Source organism: Physcomitrium patens, chromosome 3, assembly GCF_059467195.1.
Source record: "Physcomitrium patens ecotype Gransden chromosome 3, ASM5946719v1, whole genome shotgun sequence".
Lineage (NCBI taxonomy): Eukaryota > Viridiplantae > Streptophyta > Bryopsida > Funariales > Funariaceae > Physcomitrium > Physcomitrium patens.
The window spans coordinates 8349874-8366502 of NC_143412.1; the positions used below are offsets into that span (position 1 = coordinate 8349874).

Consider the following 16629-nt stretch of genomic DNA (forward strand, 5'->3'; position numbering starts at 1 on the left):
AAAAGTTGAATCAACAGTCAATATTGATTTCATTGCTCGGAGATGAAATTGCTCCGGTTTCAAGAGGACCGTTCTTTGTTGCTCAAAAGCTGCATCTCCTTCTTTTGGTACAAAATAAGAATGTCTAGACAATGCATCGGACAAACCTTGTTGTTTTCTTGGCCGATAAGTGATAATGAACTCGAATCTTGACAAAGACATACTCCAACGAGCTTGACGACGATTCAACACGCGTGCTGACATGAAATACTCGAGGTTCTTGTGATCTGTATATATAGTGACTGGACTAGAAGCGCCTTCTAGATAATGATGCCATTCTTGAAAGGAATCCACGATTGCAAGTAGTTCTTTATCGTGGATCTCATAATTGATCTCGGCTGCTGAGAATTTTCTTGAATGAAAAGCTATCGGATGAAGTTTGTCATCTGTTCTCATTTGTGATAAAACTGCACCCAAGGCAAAATCCGATGCGTCTGTTTCCATAAAAAATGCCTTGGAAAAGTCAACACGATATAAGACTAGTGCAGATACAAACGATGTCTTCAAGGCTTCAAATGCTGCTTCCGCTTCTTGATTCCATTGGAATTTGTCTTTATTGGTCAAGCGTGTAAGTGGAGCTGCAACTTGTGAAAAGTCTTTGATGAAGATCCGATAGTAATTGGCAAATCCCAGAAAACATTGGACATCTCTTACTGTCCTTGGAATCTTCCAATCCATGATTGTTTGGACTTTCTTAGAATCCATCATGAGACCATCATTTGAAATGATGTATCCTAAAAAGTCAACTTGAGTAGTGTGAAATACACACTTTTTTATCTTGGCGTACAATCCTACATCTCTAAGTTTTTGTAATACTTGACGAACATGTATTTCATGCTCTTCGATGTTGTTAGAATAGATCAAGATATCGTCTAGGTAGTAGACGACAAAATTGTCTAAGAATTCATGAAATACATCATTCATGAGATGTTGAAAAGCAGCTGGTGCATTCGTGAGTCCAAAAGGCATGACATTATATTCAAAATGTCCGTACCTGGTTCGAAACGCAGTCTTCTATTCATCTCCTTCCTTGATTCGTACTAGATTATATGCTCCTCTTAGATCTATTTTTGTATAAATCTTAGCTTGATTCAACTGGTCAAGGAGTTCTGATATCAAAGGTAATGGATACCTATTCTTGATTGTGATCTTGTTGAGTCCTCGATAGTCAACACACATTCACAAAGATCCATCTTTTTTCTTTACGAATAGAATTGGAGCTCGTGCTGGAGATTTTGAATGGCGTATGAAATTCTTTGCTAAATTCTCGTCAATATATGTCTTGAGTTCAGCCAACTCATCTTGCGATAAACTGTAAATTGGTCCAAATGGTGGCTGAGTTCCTTCCTTGAGGTCGATTGAACAATCATATGGGCGATGCTCAGGAAGAATATCTGCATTCTTTTTCTCAAAAACGTCTTGATAATCTTGATATTGACTTAGAATGCCACTTGAAGTCTTTACACTTTCAAAAATAGGTGCAACATAAATAGCAAAAGTTGATCCTTCTTTTGCTGCGTATATAAATGCTTTTGCACCTATAAGTACGGGTTTTACTATACTAGATTTATAACTTTTTACTTGGTTGGTAGAACTATTAATAATGCTTTGGAAAAAGTCAAGTTTACGAGAATTCCAATCTATTCGAGGGTTATATTTTTCTAGCCAGGATAAACCTAAAATAACTGGATTGGACGGGGATTTAATTATGTTAAAAGCTATGTAGCTAACATGACCGTTTATTGTTACTTTTATAGGGCGAGTTTCATGAGTGACATCTCCAAAAGACAAAGGATGACCATTAATGACTTCTACATGTACGGGTTTAGTTTTCTGTACAAAAGGTATTTTATGACTTTTAACAAATTGTTCATCTAAAAAACATGCTGAGGCTCTCGAATCTAATAAAGCAAAGGCTTTGTAATTCTTAGGTCTTAAATATAATTCTATTATAAAATAAGAAGAGGGTTCTGAGGAGAAGATAGGACCTTCATTAGGAATTGTACAAGGTTCCAACTGCACGGTCCCTATTGTAGCTGGACGAATCCGTTTTTCGACATGTTGTCTTCTTTGACCGCCGTACCCCTCATTTTATAGTTACGTTGTTTCTTTGGACAATGTTGAGCGGTGTGCTTAGGTTCTCCGCAGTATAAACATAATCCTTCTTGACGACGACGAATCTTTTCTTGCTCAGTTAGGGATTTAAAACGTACCGCGTCAATTTGCATGTCTTCTACTTCCGAATGTACGTTTGGTGAAGATGCTGATGTTGCCATTGAGTAATAACGTTGTGGTTCCTGTGTACGACTCTCGAATCAAAATTCAAAAAGGTAATTGTCACATTTTACCGCAAAATCGATTGCTTGACTCAAAGTTTGAGGATCAGATAACTTGAGCATCAATTTCTTTACTTTGTATTGCAATCCATAAAGAAATTGACTGATGAGTGCAGCATCATCCCACTTGATGTCAATTGCAAGTTGTCAAAATTGTGAAGCATATATTGTTACTGAGCGGTTTTCTTGTCGCAGAATTCGGATCTTGTTTGTTGCGACATGAGTTGCATCGTGTTCACCATACATAGATCGAAATTCCGCCAAAAAAGCTTCTAAATTGTCCAATATTGGATTTCGTTGTTCAAGAAAAGATGAAAACCACGATAATGCAGAACCAGAAAGTAGAGTGCCAATAAACCTGACTTGTGATCTTAGAGTTGGATAGCTTTGCGGTTGAAGTTCAATTACCAATTGTACTTGATTGATGAACCCTCGAAACTTTGAACTTGTACCATCAAATTTCTCGGGTAAAGCCATTCTTGGTTCTCTAGTGCTTACAGGGTGTTGTATAATTGGAGAAGGAATGTGATTTGGTGCAGATGTTGAAGCAGCTCCGATCATCTCTATATCTCCACTTTCTACTATTCTTGTTCTTTCCTGTGTTGGTGAATTGAGTTGATGCATCGCAAGCATTAACTCCCTCAATTGTTCTTGTATTTGTGCCATTACACTCTTCATTTCAACAAGCTCTGCCATAATGATACTAAGAAGAAAAATTTGTCAGATATTGCTCAAGACAAAAGAAAAAGAAAAAGAAAGGACTTGATAACAAAGAAGATACTAAGAACAATATCAGTTTAGAAGTGGGTAATCTACAAACTTCTAATACGCTTATGTCTTGTCAAGAGAAAGAGGTAATCCACTCTTACTCAAGAAAAACAAAGCTTTGATATTTTAAGTGCACTCTTGTCAATCGGTCAAGGACAAGAACTCGATGAAAAAATAATTCAGACAAGTGAGCCTTCACTCAAAGAGAAGTAACAAAATATATAGAAACAAGTATATATATTAAAAGAGGAACTGGAATGGCTATTGCCAAAAGACAAGAAAACTAGATATCCTTGAAACTAGACTAGAAGCAAGAAAAGAGTTGACAAGAGTGAAGAAGCCTTCACTCTTGTCTCTATATATACTATCTAACTAAGAGCTACGTGGCGACATTCTATAGGACCTCCAATATGTGTTGACTTTGTAGGGCACATGCCTTGACTTACAAGGCAAGTTTTTCTACGTGTGTGCCACATAGTTAGCTTGATCTTTAAGCTAACAACATGTATGGCACATGGCCAACTTGTTGACCACGTTTCTAATCCAAAAAGTCAATTAAAGACACCTATGAAGTCAAAGCAGTGTCTAGAAAGTTTCTAGGAAGCTTTCCTATTAAATATTATAGAATTAACTTACTTTTATCTATTTTTACTTACTTCTACCTATTTTTATATGTAATTATTAGCTTACATGATTATGGCCGTGACACTATGTGGCCCACACGTAGAAAAACTTGCTTTGTAAGTCAAGGCATGTGTCCTACAAAGTCAACACATATTGGAGGTCCTATAGAACATCGCCACGTAACCCCTAGTTAGATAGTATATATAGAGAGAAGAGTGAAGCCTTCTTCACTCTTGTCAACTCCTTTCTTGCTTCTAGTCTAGTTTCAAAGGTCTCTAGTTTTCTTGTCTTTTGTCAATAGCCATTCTAATTTCTCTTTCACTATACATACTTATTTATTTATATTTTGTTACCTTTCTTTGAGTGAAGGCTCTCTTGTTTGGATTATTTTTTCATGGAGTTCTTGTCCTTGACAGTTACTATTTAAATATTTTATTTTATTTTTTTAATATAAGTATATGATTTTTATTAAGAACAAAAAATAGAAAGAAAAATTTCCATTAATTTTTTTGATGGAATTTGTGACTATACTAAAATTTTTTTAAGAAGAAACAAAAAATGCTACAATTCTTCAAACCTTTTAAAACTTTTTTTTAATAGATCCTACATATTATGTAAATTAAGTTAAAGTCAAAAAAAATATAAAAGCCCATTATCCTTAAGTATTTATTCCCTAAGATAAAAAAAAACTCACTTATTGATGCAATCTATATTAAGATGTAAGAATATCGATGGAATTCAAAAGAATAAATAATATATTGAATTAACATCTAAATATTTGAATTTTTTATTTTTTATGATAGTGCATCTAATAATTAAGAGTGTTATTGAAGCATATTTAGATTTAGTATACTTACTTATAATTATATTTGTGATTTATTTTATCTTTATACAAAATATCCACCTTAAGGTGAGATTATTCCTACCAAAATCCTTGTACAAACAATTCTCAATAAGTTATCTCTTTCCTTTGATAATCTAATACAAAGTCTAATAACTACTAGTAAAATTTTTCAACTTTGAAAAAATATCATCTAAATTGATAATTAAGGCACATTGATTACAACTAAGAATTAATACTAATAGCAATCTCAAAAGTAAATCATTATCAATACAAGCATCTAAAATATATTATAATTCTAAAAATACAAGAGGTAGATTGAATTACTCATCATAGAGATAGACTTTCTTTCTTGAAGGACCTAGGTATGACCAAAGCTCTTCATGTTGATAGAGATATACAATTAATCTATTACTATGTTTGTAATAAAATAAATCATATGGCAAAAGACTACAAATTGAAGAAGTTACTTCCAAATATTAAGAAGCCAACAACAAGAATCATAAAATTAGATAATAATTCCTCCAATCTTAAATAAAAAGATGTGTTTCAAGAAATAGAAGTTAATCTTACCAAGACCATTAAAGAAAGAAAAAATAACTGCAATTGATATCTTAACAATAGAGCCTCTTAATACATGATAAGAAAGAAATCAAGACTAAGTTCTCTCAAACTTACAAATCAATTTCACAAAATTAGGATAGTAAGTGGTAAACCACATATCATATCTAAAAAAAAAGATTAACATAAAAATTGACAATAAAAGATTAAAGAAGGTAAGCAATATTTTATTTATATCTTTTTAAAAAAAGAATTTGTTATTAGTCGGCTCTCTTATGAATTAAGGAAACTTAATAATCTTCTTAGCAAATAAGTGTTGGATAATTGATTAATAAAAAAGAACATAGTGTGATCACCACTAGGTTGTTAAAATTTGATAATTGTTTTTATTGAATAAACCAGTTATATGCTAAAATTTAATTCATCTATAATAAAAAAGACTAGAATATGGCATAATTGATTTGGACACCTTAATTACTCTAATTTGAGGCAATTATATATGAATCAAAAAACAAAAGGTTTACTTCTAATTGGATCAATACCTAAAGAAGTTTGTGAAGTATATAATGTTAGTTATTAATAAAAGAGGACATTTCTATGATAAAGTATTATAATGTCAAAGAAGGTACTTGAACTTGTGCATGCAAAATTGGTAGAACTAATCTCAAAGCCATGTGTAAGCAGAACTAAGTATCTTGCAATATTCACTGATAACTACTCTTACCAAAGTTAGGTTTATTTTTTAAAATAAAAAAAAGAAACATTCTCCAATTTTTGCACATTCAAAATACAAATAGAAAAAGAAATAAGTAAAAAATTACTTGTGCTAAAAATTGATAGAGATCATAAAGTCTTGTTTAAAAAATTTGAAAATTTTTTCTAAAAATATAAGATTCTAAGTTGACTAATACAATGAAGATGAACATGAATGAAATGAAAACCAACATATTGAAACCAAAGATATACTTTTTCAACTTTAGATTCCAAATCAATCATTGAAACAACTATCTTTTGCTAAATATTTTCCAAATACACTCATTATGTAATCTATAGGAACATCATTACTTGCATCTCTTCATTCACCAATCCAAGTAGGTCATTCCTATATATAAAGAATAATAAATAAGTATAAAAAACCATCAACAAGACTTTTTGATAATTGGCTATTTAGTGTTTACATTGAAATGACTCTATTCACTACTTTGAAGCAATAAAGGATAAAAAATGGAGAGAAGTTATTTTTTAAGAAGTTCAAAGCATTAAGAAAAATTACACATAGAAGATTTGTGACTTACCAGGTGAAAAAAGGCCCATTATTGTAAAATGGATCTTTAAGAGGAAACACTAAAAAATACAAGGATTGAATAGTGGCATGAAGATTTAAGCAATGAGAAAGAAAATATTTTTTTGAAAATTTTTCTCTTATCATTTTTTCAAATACAAGAAGAATATTAATGGAAATAGTAGCTACTTGACAATAGAAAATAAAATAATTTGATGTAAAAAAAATATTCTTAAATAGAATATTAGAAGAAGTTTTTATGGTTATTTCACCTAGATTCAAAAGGTATAGAAGCAAAAATAGGATATGTAAGCTAAAGTGGACACTATATGATCTTAAATAATCTCCTCAAAACTGAAATATGAGACTTAATGAACATTTTCAAAAGATAAGAATTCATAAGTTGTTAGCAAATTCTAATCTCTATATTTGATAAAATAATGGAAATTATATACTCATCATACTTTATGTTGATGATTTAATTATAACAAGAGATGATCACAAAATATCTTAAAAATTAAAAATAAATTTTTATTTGAATTAAAGATAACAAATATGAAGCTAGTATAAGTATATCTTAGAATAGAATTTATGCACACTAAAAAGAGCATAATCTTCTATAAAAAAAATTATATTAATATTGTGCTTCATAGATTTGGTATGTTAAATTATAATTCAAGTTCAATCATCATGAATAAAGATATAAGATTACAAATTAATATGCATGAAGAATTAGTAGACAATGTAGAGTATTGCATATTTATTAGAAGTTTTTAGTACCTTTCAAATATAAAAAGACTAGACATTAGTTTTTTTATAAGTTATATAAGCATGTATTGTATAATTCTCCAAATGTTCCATTGCAAAGTATGAATACTTATTCTACTCTATCTAAAGGATATAATAGAACTCAAAATACTTTTTTCAATAGGAAAATAAAGAAAACTAGTTTCTTACATTGATATAAATTGAGGACAAGATAAAGACTTGTGTACATCAACATCTAAGCTTCTGTACATGAATAAAAATTTGCTATTTGATTTGAGCTCAAAACTATAAAGTACAATAGGACTATCTACTACTAAAGTTAAATATTAAATATCATCAAAAGCTACAAGAGACATCTCATGGCTTTGAGAATTAATTCATGATTTATATATTAGTATTAATGATGCTACTTTAATAATAATCAACTATCAATGTTGCATCAAATTGATAGAAAATCTTATATTGCATGCACGTACAAATCATATCAAAATATAATATTTTTTTATTTTATTTTAAATATATATAAGTTTAAGTATTTACTTATATTTAATTAAATTAAAGATGTAAGGTTACCCAACTCATTTAGCAATGATGTCAAATTAGAGCACCAACTAATATCTAACCATATCAATAATTTAATCATCTTAACTCTTTTGGCAATGATTTCAAGTATGTGTATTAACTTAAATCTAACTCTCTTAAAGATGTAAATTTACCCAATTCTTTTAGAAATGATATCAAATTTAAGTAATACTTATATCTAATTTCATCAAAGTTGTAAGGTTGTCCAATTCCTTTGGTAATAATATCAAATTTGAGAACTAACTTATATCTACTTTTATGAAAGATAGAAGGTTGCTCAACTCCTTTGGCATTGATGTCAAGTTTGAGTATCAACTTATATCTTATTCTATCAAAGATGTAAGATTTCTTAATTCTTTTGGTAATGATATCAACTTTGAGCACCATCTTATAGTTGACTATGTCAAAGATATAAGATAACTCAATTCTTTTAGCAATAATTTCAATTTTGAACATCTACTTATATTCAACTTTGTCAAAGACATAAGATAATATAATTCCTTTGACAATGATCTCAAATATATGAATTGACTTAAATCTAACTTTATCAAAGATGTAAAATTGCCCAACTTCTTTGACAATGATGTCAACTTTGAGCATACTTGTATACTTAACTATTATAAAGAAATTAAATTTTTTATTTCTTTTGGTAGTTTTAATAAGCTACAAAATTCCTTTAAATTGAAGATTCTTAATGATATTAAATTATCTATATTTTATAGTAATATTTCTAAGTTTAAACAAACTTTTTAAATAAGTTCTAATAATGTATTAATTTTTTAAAATAAATTTATAAAATTTTGTATAAACTTATAATTCTTCAATTTTAAAACTCTTATTTCTTTTAACTTCATTCAAATATTTTTTTCTCTAATTATAGAAAAAAAAAAATTATAAAAAATTATTATATAAATATGCTTTTATAGACACATATAATATAAGTATTTTTAATTTTTCAAAATCTTCTAATAATAATAATAATAATAAAATATAATTACCTTACTTAACAACACGAGTAAGAAGAAGAAAAAATCTATAAAAAACCACCTAATTCACAATATTTTCCTTCTATCTTAAGCTTTTTCATACTTCATGTATCGTTTCATATTACATTCTATACTCTTAGGTCGTCATCAAAGGCTTAAAAAATTACGTCAAATTTAAATATCTACATATATCAAATTATGTCAAAGATGTAATGTTGCTCACTTCATTTAGGAATGATGTCAAGTTCTTTCATCCATATATATTAAACTATTTCAAAGATATAAGGTTCTCAAATTCCTTTGGTAATAATGTCAAGTTTGAGCATCCACTTATATCTAACTCTATCAAAGATATAAGGTTGTCCAACTCCTTTGGTAATGATGTTAACTTTGAGTAGTGACTTATATCTAATCTTGTCAAAGATGTAAGGTTGCCCAACTCCTTTGGCAATGATGTCAACTTTGAGCATCAACTTATATCTAACTTTGTCAAAGATGTAAGGTTGCTCAACTCCTTTGGTACTAATAACAAATTTGAGCACCGACTTATATCTAACTCTGTCAAAGATGTAAGATTGCCCAATTCTTTTGACAATGATATTAGATTTAGACACCAACATATCTCTAACTTTGTTAAGGTTGTAAGGTTAACCAACTCCTTTGGTAATGATATTAAATTTAAGAAATTACTTATTTCTAATTCAATCAAAGATATAAGATTGTCTAACTCCTTTGAAAATGATGTCAAATTTGAGCATCCAGTTATATCTAACTTTATCAAAGATGTAAGGCTGCCCAACTCCTTTGGTAATGATATCAATTTTGAGCATTTAGTTATATCTAATTCTATCAAAGATATAAGGTTGTCCAACTCCTTTGAAAATGATGTCAAATTTGAGCATCCAGTTATATCTAACTTTGTCAAAGATGTAAGGTTGCCTAACTCTTTTGGTAATGATGTCAACTTTGAGCATCTCCTTATATCTAACTTTGTTAAAGATGTAAGGTTGCCTAACTCTTTTGGCAATGATGTCAACTTTGAGCAGCTCCTTATATCTAATTTTGTCAAAGGTGTAAGATTGCCAAACTCCTTTTGCAATAATATCAAATTTGAGCATCCACATATATTTAACCATGTTAATGATAGAAGGTTGCCTAAGTCATTTGACAATGATGTTAAGTTTAAGCACCAAATTATATCTAACTTTGTCAAAGATGTAAGATTGCCCAACTCCTTTGGTAATGATGTCAAGATTGAGCATCGATTTATATCTAACTTTATCAAAGATGTAAGGTTGTCCAATTCTTTTGGCAATGATGTCAAGTTTGAATACCAACATATTTCTAATTTTATCAAAGTTGTAAGATTTCCAACTCCTTTAGTAATGATGTCAAATTTGAGCATCCAGTTATATTTAATTTTATCAAAGTTATAAGATTATCCAACTCCTTTGGCAATGATGTCAAGTTTGAGCATTCACTTATATCTAATTTTGTCAAATATATGAGGTTGTCCAATTTCTTTGGCAATGATGTTAAGTTTGAGCATCCATTTATACTTAATTCTATTAAAGATGTAAGATTATCTAATTGCTTTGGTAATAATGTTAACTTTGAGCAGTGATTTATATCTAACTTTGTCATAGATGTAACATTGGCTAGCTTCTTTGGCAATGATGTCAAGTTTGAGCATTCACTTGTATCTAATATTTTCAAAGATATAAGGTTATCCAATTCCTTTGGCAATGATATCAAGTTTGAGTACCTCCTTATATCTAATTTTGTCAAAGATATAAGGTTGCCCAACTCTTTTGGCAATGATGTCAAGTTTGAACATCCACTTATATCTAACTATTGTAAAGAAATGAAGTTTCTTAATGCTTCAAGTAGTATTCTTAAGCTTTTATATCTTTTTCAGTTGATGATCTTTAACTAATAATCAACTTCAAATAATTCATAGCAACTTACACATTAATACACCATCTAATGCTACTATAATTCAAAATTGTATGCACAATCACTACATGCTAATAAATTTTAATGATAGTTGATTTTGCAACTTTTACTTACAAAAATGTCAACTTACTTATCTTTGTTGATAGTCCATTAACTGGCACTATATTCATGTTCTATATTCTTGTGCCTTCATATATAGGATCTTTTTCAACTATCCTTCGATCCATGTCTCTTAATTGGTCATGTACTTTGATGATTCTATCTCCATCAATAATTATTAGTGAAGAATAAATTAATGCCTTTAAAATAAGTTCTACATTTTCTTCCTTATCTAATCCATTAGTTTTTGTCTATATTTGCAATGCTCTTTCTTTCAACATGTCATGTGGAAATACGTCATTAGCAAAAAAAAAAAAAACATATGTCGAAAAACATATCCTTTTCTTGAGGATTTAAGTTGCTAAAGCTTACTTCTAAAATTTTCCAAATCTGAAGATCACTATTTTCTTCATCTCCATCCAAATATCTTGCCGTTTTTAATCTTTGTAAAGCTTGCTCCCAACATCTTAGCCTCTTTTGTCCTCTTAAGAATGATTCCACAACTTTTACACTTAATGGTAAGCCATTGCAAGCTTTCACAATCTTTTTACTTATATTCTCAAGTTCTATGGATAATCCAACTTGATTTCCATGAGAATATGTCAAAAAAATTTCAAACTTGTACACTCTTCAAGTACTTTTAGGTTTATTTTATGAAACTCTATAGAATATTGTTTCTTAGGATTCCAATTTTGTGTAGTTACAATTAATATGCTTCCTTTGCTTCTACATAAAACATCCATAGGTATAACTTCTTCAATTTGATTTTGATCCTTAACATTGTTTAAGACCATAATAGCTTTATTTTTGCTCAAAAATGATTTTAGCAACATTTTTGCATTATCCAAAGTCTTTGGGTTTCCTTCAACTTTAAATTGTTCCAAAATATTGAGAGAGTTTTTCAAGCTTTGATCACTTTTTTGAATAATTTCAACAAAGCATGAAGCATCATATGTATTTTTTATGGCATTGAACATGGACCTTGCTAATGTTGTCTTACCTATTCCATCCATACCAACAAGATATAATGCCTTTTCACCTTTATTGCATATCTTTAACATTTCTTGTAAGTATTCTTCTCTACCTAGTTTTATTTCTTTTTTAAAATATACCTACACAAACAACCACAATCACAAAACCTAAATGTTTATACAATGCACATGTTCTAAAGAAATACTTTTACATTTATACATGTTCAACTTTACTATATCATCAAACCACTCAAATCAATTGCCTCTCTAAAACAATCAATCAAAGAAATAAAACAACAATAAGTACAAACTTTACATCTTGATTATCAAGATGTGTTTTTTTTTTTTTTTTTTTTGATTTGGTGCATCTTATTCTTAGGAGCACAAAACACAAGGCATTTAGCTTTGTAAGATCTAACTAGAAACTTTGTCTTTAATTGCGCAAGTCTTTTACAAATATCTCCAAATTTTGGACATTGTTAAGGATTCAAATGCCAACATTCTTCAATCAACTCAGTCAACTCATGACAATTTGAAGGCAAATTTGGCATCTCTCTTTGTTTAATTTTTTTTAATATTTCTTTCTTGTTATGAATGCCACAAAATGACTCTTTTTTTGAAAGAATCTGAGAACATGTCATTGCAAATGAAAAACATCTGCTTCAAAACGACATATTTTTGTTGATTCATCTTCATTATTTAATATCTCTGGAGCCACATACCTTGGCATGCCATAGAGAAATTTACTACTTTTAGCTTTTGAAGTCCTTCCAACATTCATCTTAGAAGTACCAAAATCACTTATTTTGACAAGCACACATTCAAAAGCATTGTTTTTGATATTTTTTTTACTTGAAATTGATAAGCACATTTTTAGGTTTAAGACCACGATGAGCAACTTGTATGTCGTATAAATAACACATTCCTTTTGCAATTTGATAGATGATATCAATAAGCAAAATATATTTGTAAATCTTTTTTTCTTCAACTTTTCTTACAAACTCATATCCATCAATTCCATAACTATATCCAAGGTTTCATTTTCATCTTTTGTAGCACAAGTCTCATCAAACTTAACTTTCTCCTCTTTTTTTGCATATAAATATTTAACAATGTTTAGATGGCTCAAACCAGCTAAGATTCTTACTTCAATGCTAAGTTATTTTTCAATACTTTCAATTTTTATTTTCTTTGTGGCACTCAAGATTCCAAACTGCATAGATTTATAAACAACACCAAATTCACCTTCCCCAATCTTGCAATGACCAATTTGTAAGCCTTTGGTGTTGTTTGAAAGATCCAAAGTATCCAATTCTCCACCTTCAATGTGATACAAGTCTTTATACCTTTGCAATAGATATTCTACCAATCCTAAATCTTCAAGGCATGCATCTTGAATTTCACTAATCAATCTTTCATAAAAGCTTTCATCATCCTCTTTAACTTCATCAAATGATGTAACATTAAATGTAATGGATGCAATGCCTTCTAATTCTTTTACATGCTCTATTGCTGTAATTTTCTTGGATGCATTAAAACAATGCTTCAAGTCCAAAAGCAATTCTCTAAATGTTTCTTTGTTCTTCATTTGGAAGATTGTTGCTTCACACCACTTTTCATCTCTACAATTTTCTACCAACAAGTAGATTTTGAATACCACAATGAATAGTTCATCAAAAATGAGGCAGTACTTTCCAATATTATCATTACAAATCATCAACTTATGAAAAAAATTCATAACTTGAACAAGATTAATCCACAAATTTGTACATTGATTTTATTCAATATATCTTTTTTCTTCATTAAAACCCCAATTTCTTCAATCAAGATTTGACTTTTGGAAAAATATGTTCCTCTTTGCCATATCCTATTTTTAATGATGATGTAAGCCCTTGCAAGAAACCATTCCAAGAATTTGCTATGATAGGTTATTTGAAGATATTCAAATCCAATCCTTCAATTGTGCAATAAAGGTTCCTAAATCAAGCAAACAAGATAATCAAGACCAACACATTTAATATCTAAGCATATTTTTATCAACCTTCCATATGATCCATAAACATGTCATGTATTATATCTAGTTATTAATGTTTCACAATCTACCATTCTAATATATAAACAATCACAACTCTTGATACTTCAAGTCCTTAAAAAGTAGGTTTTGTAGTTGTACAAATCAAAGTTTGAATCTTATAAATGTCCTAAAACACTCATCATAACTTTATCACAATAATTTTTTTTCCTTCATACACATGTTTATAATTGTACAAACATCCAAATTACCACATTAAATGCCATATTTTAGACTTTTCTTCAAATAAATCAAAAAACTTAATACTTCATACTACAAATGGTCTGTTTTGTCTTGTTCTCTTCTACTCTTCAAATTTTTTATTCTATATTCTTTCATTGCAAACTCTTCTTCTATTCTATACAACTTCTAGACCTTGTCAAATAATAACATTATACAAGTATATAAAACCATAAAAATTCTAATTTGTTAAACTACATACAAATTATTTACATCTTATAAAAACAACATTATTCATGCAAAGATGAAATAACATGTATCTATATCCTAACTTCTAATGCCACCACAATCTGCTTGTATCTAAAAACACAATCTCACATGCATATTTTTTTATTGTTATAAGTTCACACCACAAGTATTGCTTACTTCATCAATCACCATACTAAATGGTCATTAAAGTTACTCATTAAATGATCACATACCAAGATTTGTAGATAGATGTGTTGCAACTTCTTTTTGCCTCTTAGGATTCAATATCTTCACAATAAAAACAATTGCACACAATGCAAATTATATCACTCTCAATGCAAATGCAAATCAATACTACAACACATCTCACATTTTCCCATCAAACCATTCACTTTTTTCATCATGAAGCTCAACCTTCCAAAAATTGTTTCCAATTGCCTCATTTTCAAAACCTTTTCTAGCCCACAAATTAACCAACCTTCAAAAACTACTTCTCACAAACTTCAACTAAGATGTATCCTACATATATATTCTCTTTCAATTCCTAAAATCACAAGCCTCCACAACAACCATCAATTTTAACATTGATTGAATACCAATATCTAGATCCATTTCTCAAACCATCAAAAAAAAAAAAAAAAAAAAAAAAAAAACATCAACAACAACACCTCTTGTGGGATCAACCACAAACATACAACTTCGTTGCAGACCGCATTCCAACTGAGATCCAATGCAATCTCGTGCTCATGCTTACTAAACTACCACAAAGCCATCACCAAACTGCTTTCCTTCAACAGCATCCCACTCAACTCTAATCACGTGCAGAACCATAGAGATCAGAAATCCGCCACAGGAAAGGCAATCTTCATCGGAACCCACAACATGAACACCATCGTCCACTCTGCCCCACACGACCACCACGAGCACACCAAACCTCACACGCAAATCTCAGACGCCCTCCATCGCATGCAATCGTGACTGAGCAGCAATCGCAACAACAAAATCCCTGCACACCCAAGAAGACCGACTTCTCCACAGCCCACCAACTGATGGTGTGAACCTGCACATCGACCCTCACAGCGAACCCTCACCGACACAGGCACTCCGGCATAGCTGTTCTTCATACGCACCGTCCAGGTATGGCTGTTATCTCCGTATCGCTTCAGATCCCGTCAGGGCCTTGGCGCTGGAATCCTCCAACACTTGCACTCACGCTGCAGTCCGCTCAACCCACCACACCCACTCACAGCTTAACACAAAGTACTCCTCCACTCTGATCCGAACCGCTCTTCACAACAGCCTCCTCTGAACAACGAAACGTCCTCAAGCGACTGTCGTGGTGGCACCAATCGCACGAGACACAGCAAGAAATCGCCGCACGAGAAGAACAGGTAGTGTAGAAGCAACAGAGCACACAGGTTGTGTTGAGAGCAATCAAAGCGACTCTGGACTTGCCGAGCTTGTCGATGCTCGGGATCCGGCCCCGTCGTGGATGGAATCGGTACCGATTGGTGGGCGGCCTCCACCTGAGAGATGAAAATGAGGCGGTGTGATGATATCCTGCAGCTGTGAGTTGGGTGTGGGTACAGAGTACCAGAAAAGACGAGCCATTGTTTAGACTACAGTGCTGCAGTGACATCCCACGGCAGCTCGGAAAACGACAACAGAGCTGACAGAGTGTTGTAAATCGGGAGGCCGGAGGTAGCAAGCATGATGCTCGTGTCAGATTCGAAGCATGAAATCATGTTGACTGTGAATGATTCGGGTTGCACACGATGTGCTCGTGTATTTTGAAAGTCTATCTGAATATATATTTACAACAAACATTCAGATATGTGTGCAGACATAATTTCTGCTCTAATTTCAAATAACAATTCGTATTCCTCAATAAAGGTTAGCTATTTTTTGGATAGATAAATCAAATTTATTATAAGCAAGTCTAAATCTTATTTTCTTTTCTTTTTCTATTAATGGCAAAAAAATGTATGTTATGCTTATTTGTTGAGTTACTAAATCTACTTGTCAACAAGCTTATACAGCTAGTAGAAAAAAACCAATAAAATACTTTACAAGATAATGGTAAAGAAGATTTATAAAAGCCCTTAAACCTAACTTGTGCATTATTTAAAGAGAAAAAACGAAAAATATTTCAACATAAGTTAATAAAAATAAAAATCTGTAGCATGTGAAGGGGGTTTTATTTGATTTATTCATTTTTATTTTGATTTTGTTTTGCTTTATTTTTTATGTGTAGATAATACAACAAACCTCATAGTATGGATTTTTATTATTACATATGTAAAGCCATTTGTCTAG

The 16629-nt window shown here is 30.7% G+C and overlaps 1 non-coding gene across 1 annotated transcript; it reads right to left on the minus strand.

Annotated features, from left to right (window-relative positions):
* Positions 1-14029: 14029 nt before the first annotated feature.
* LOC112279333 (uncharacterized) lies at positions 14030-15831 on the minus strand. The gene is made up of 2 exons (XR_012217058.2): positions 15444-15831; positions 14030-14601 (listed from the first exon to the last, which is right to left on the minus strand). It is a non-coding gene; the product is annotated as an uncharacterized LOC112279333 (transcript).
* Between the last annotated feature and the right edge of the window lie 798 nt (positions 15832-16629).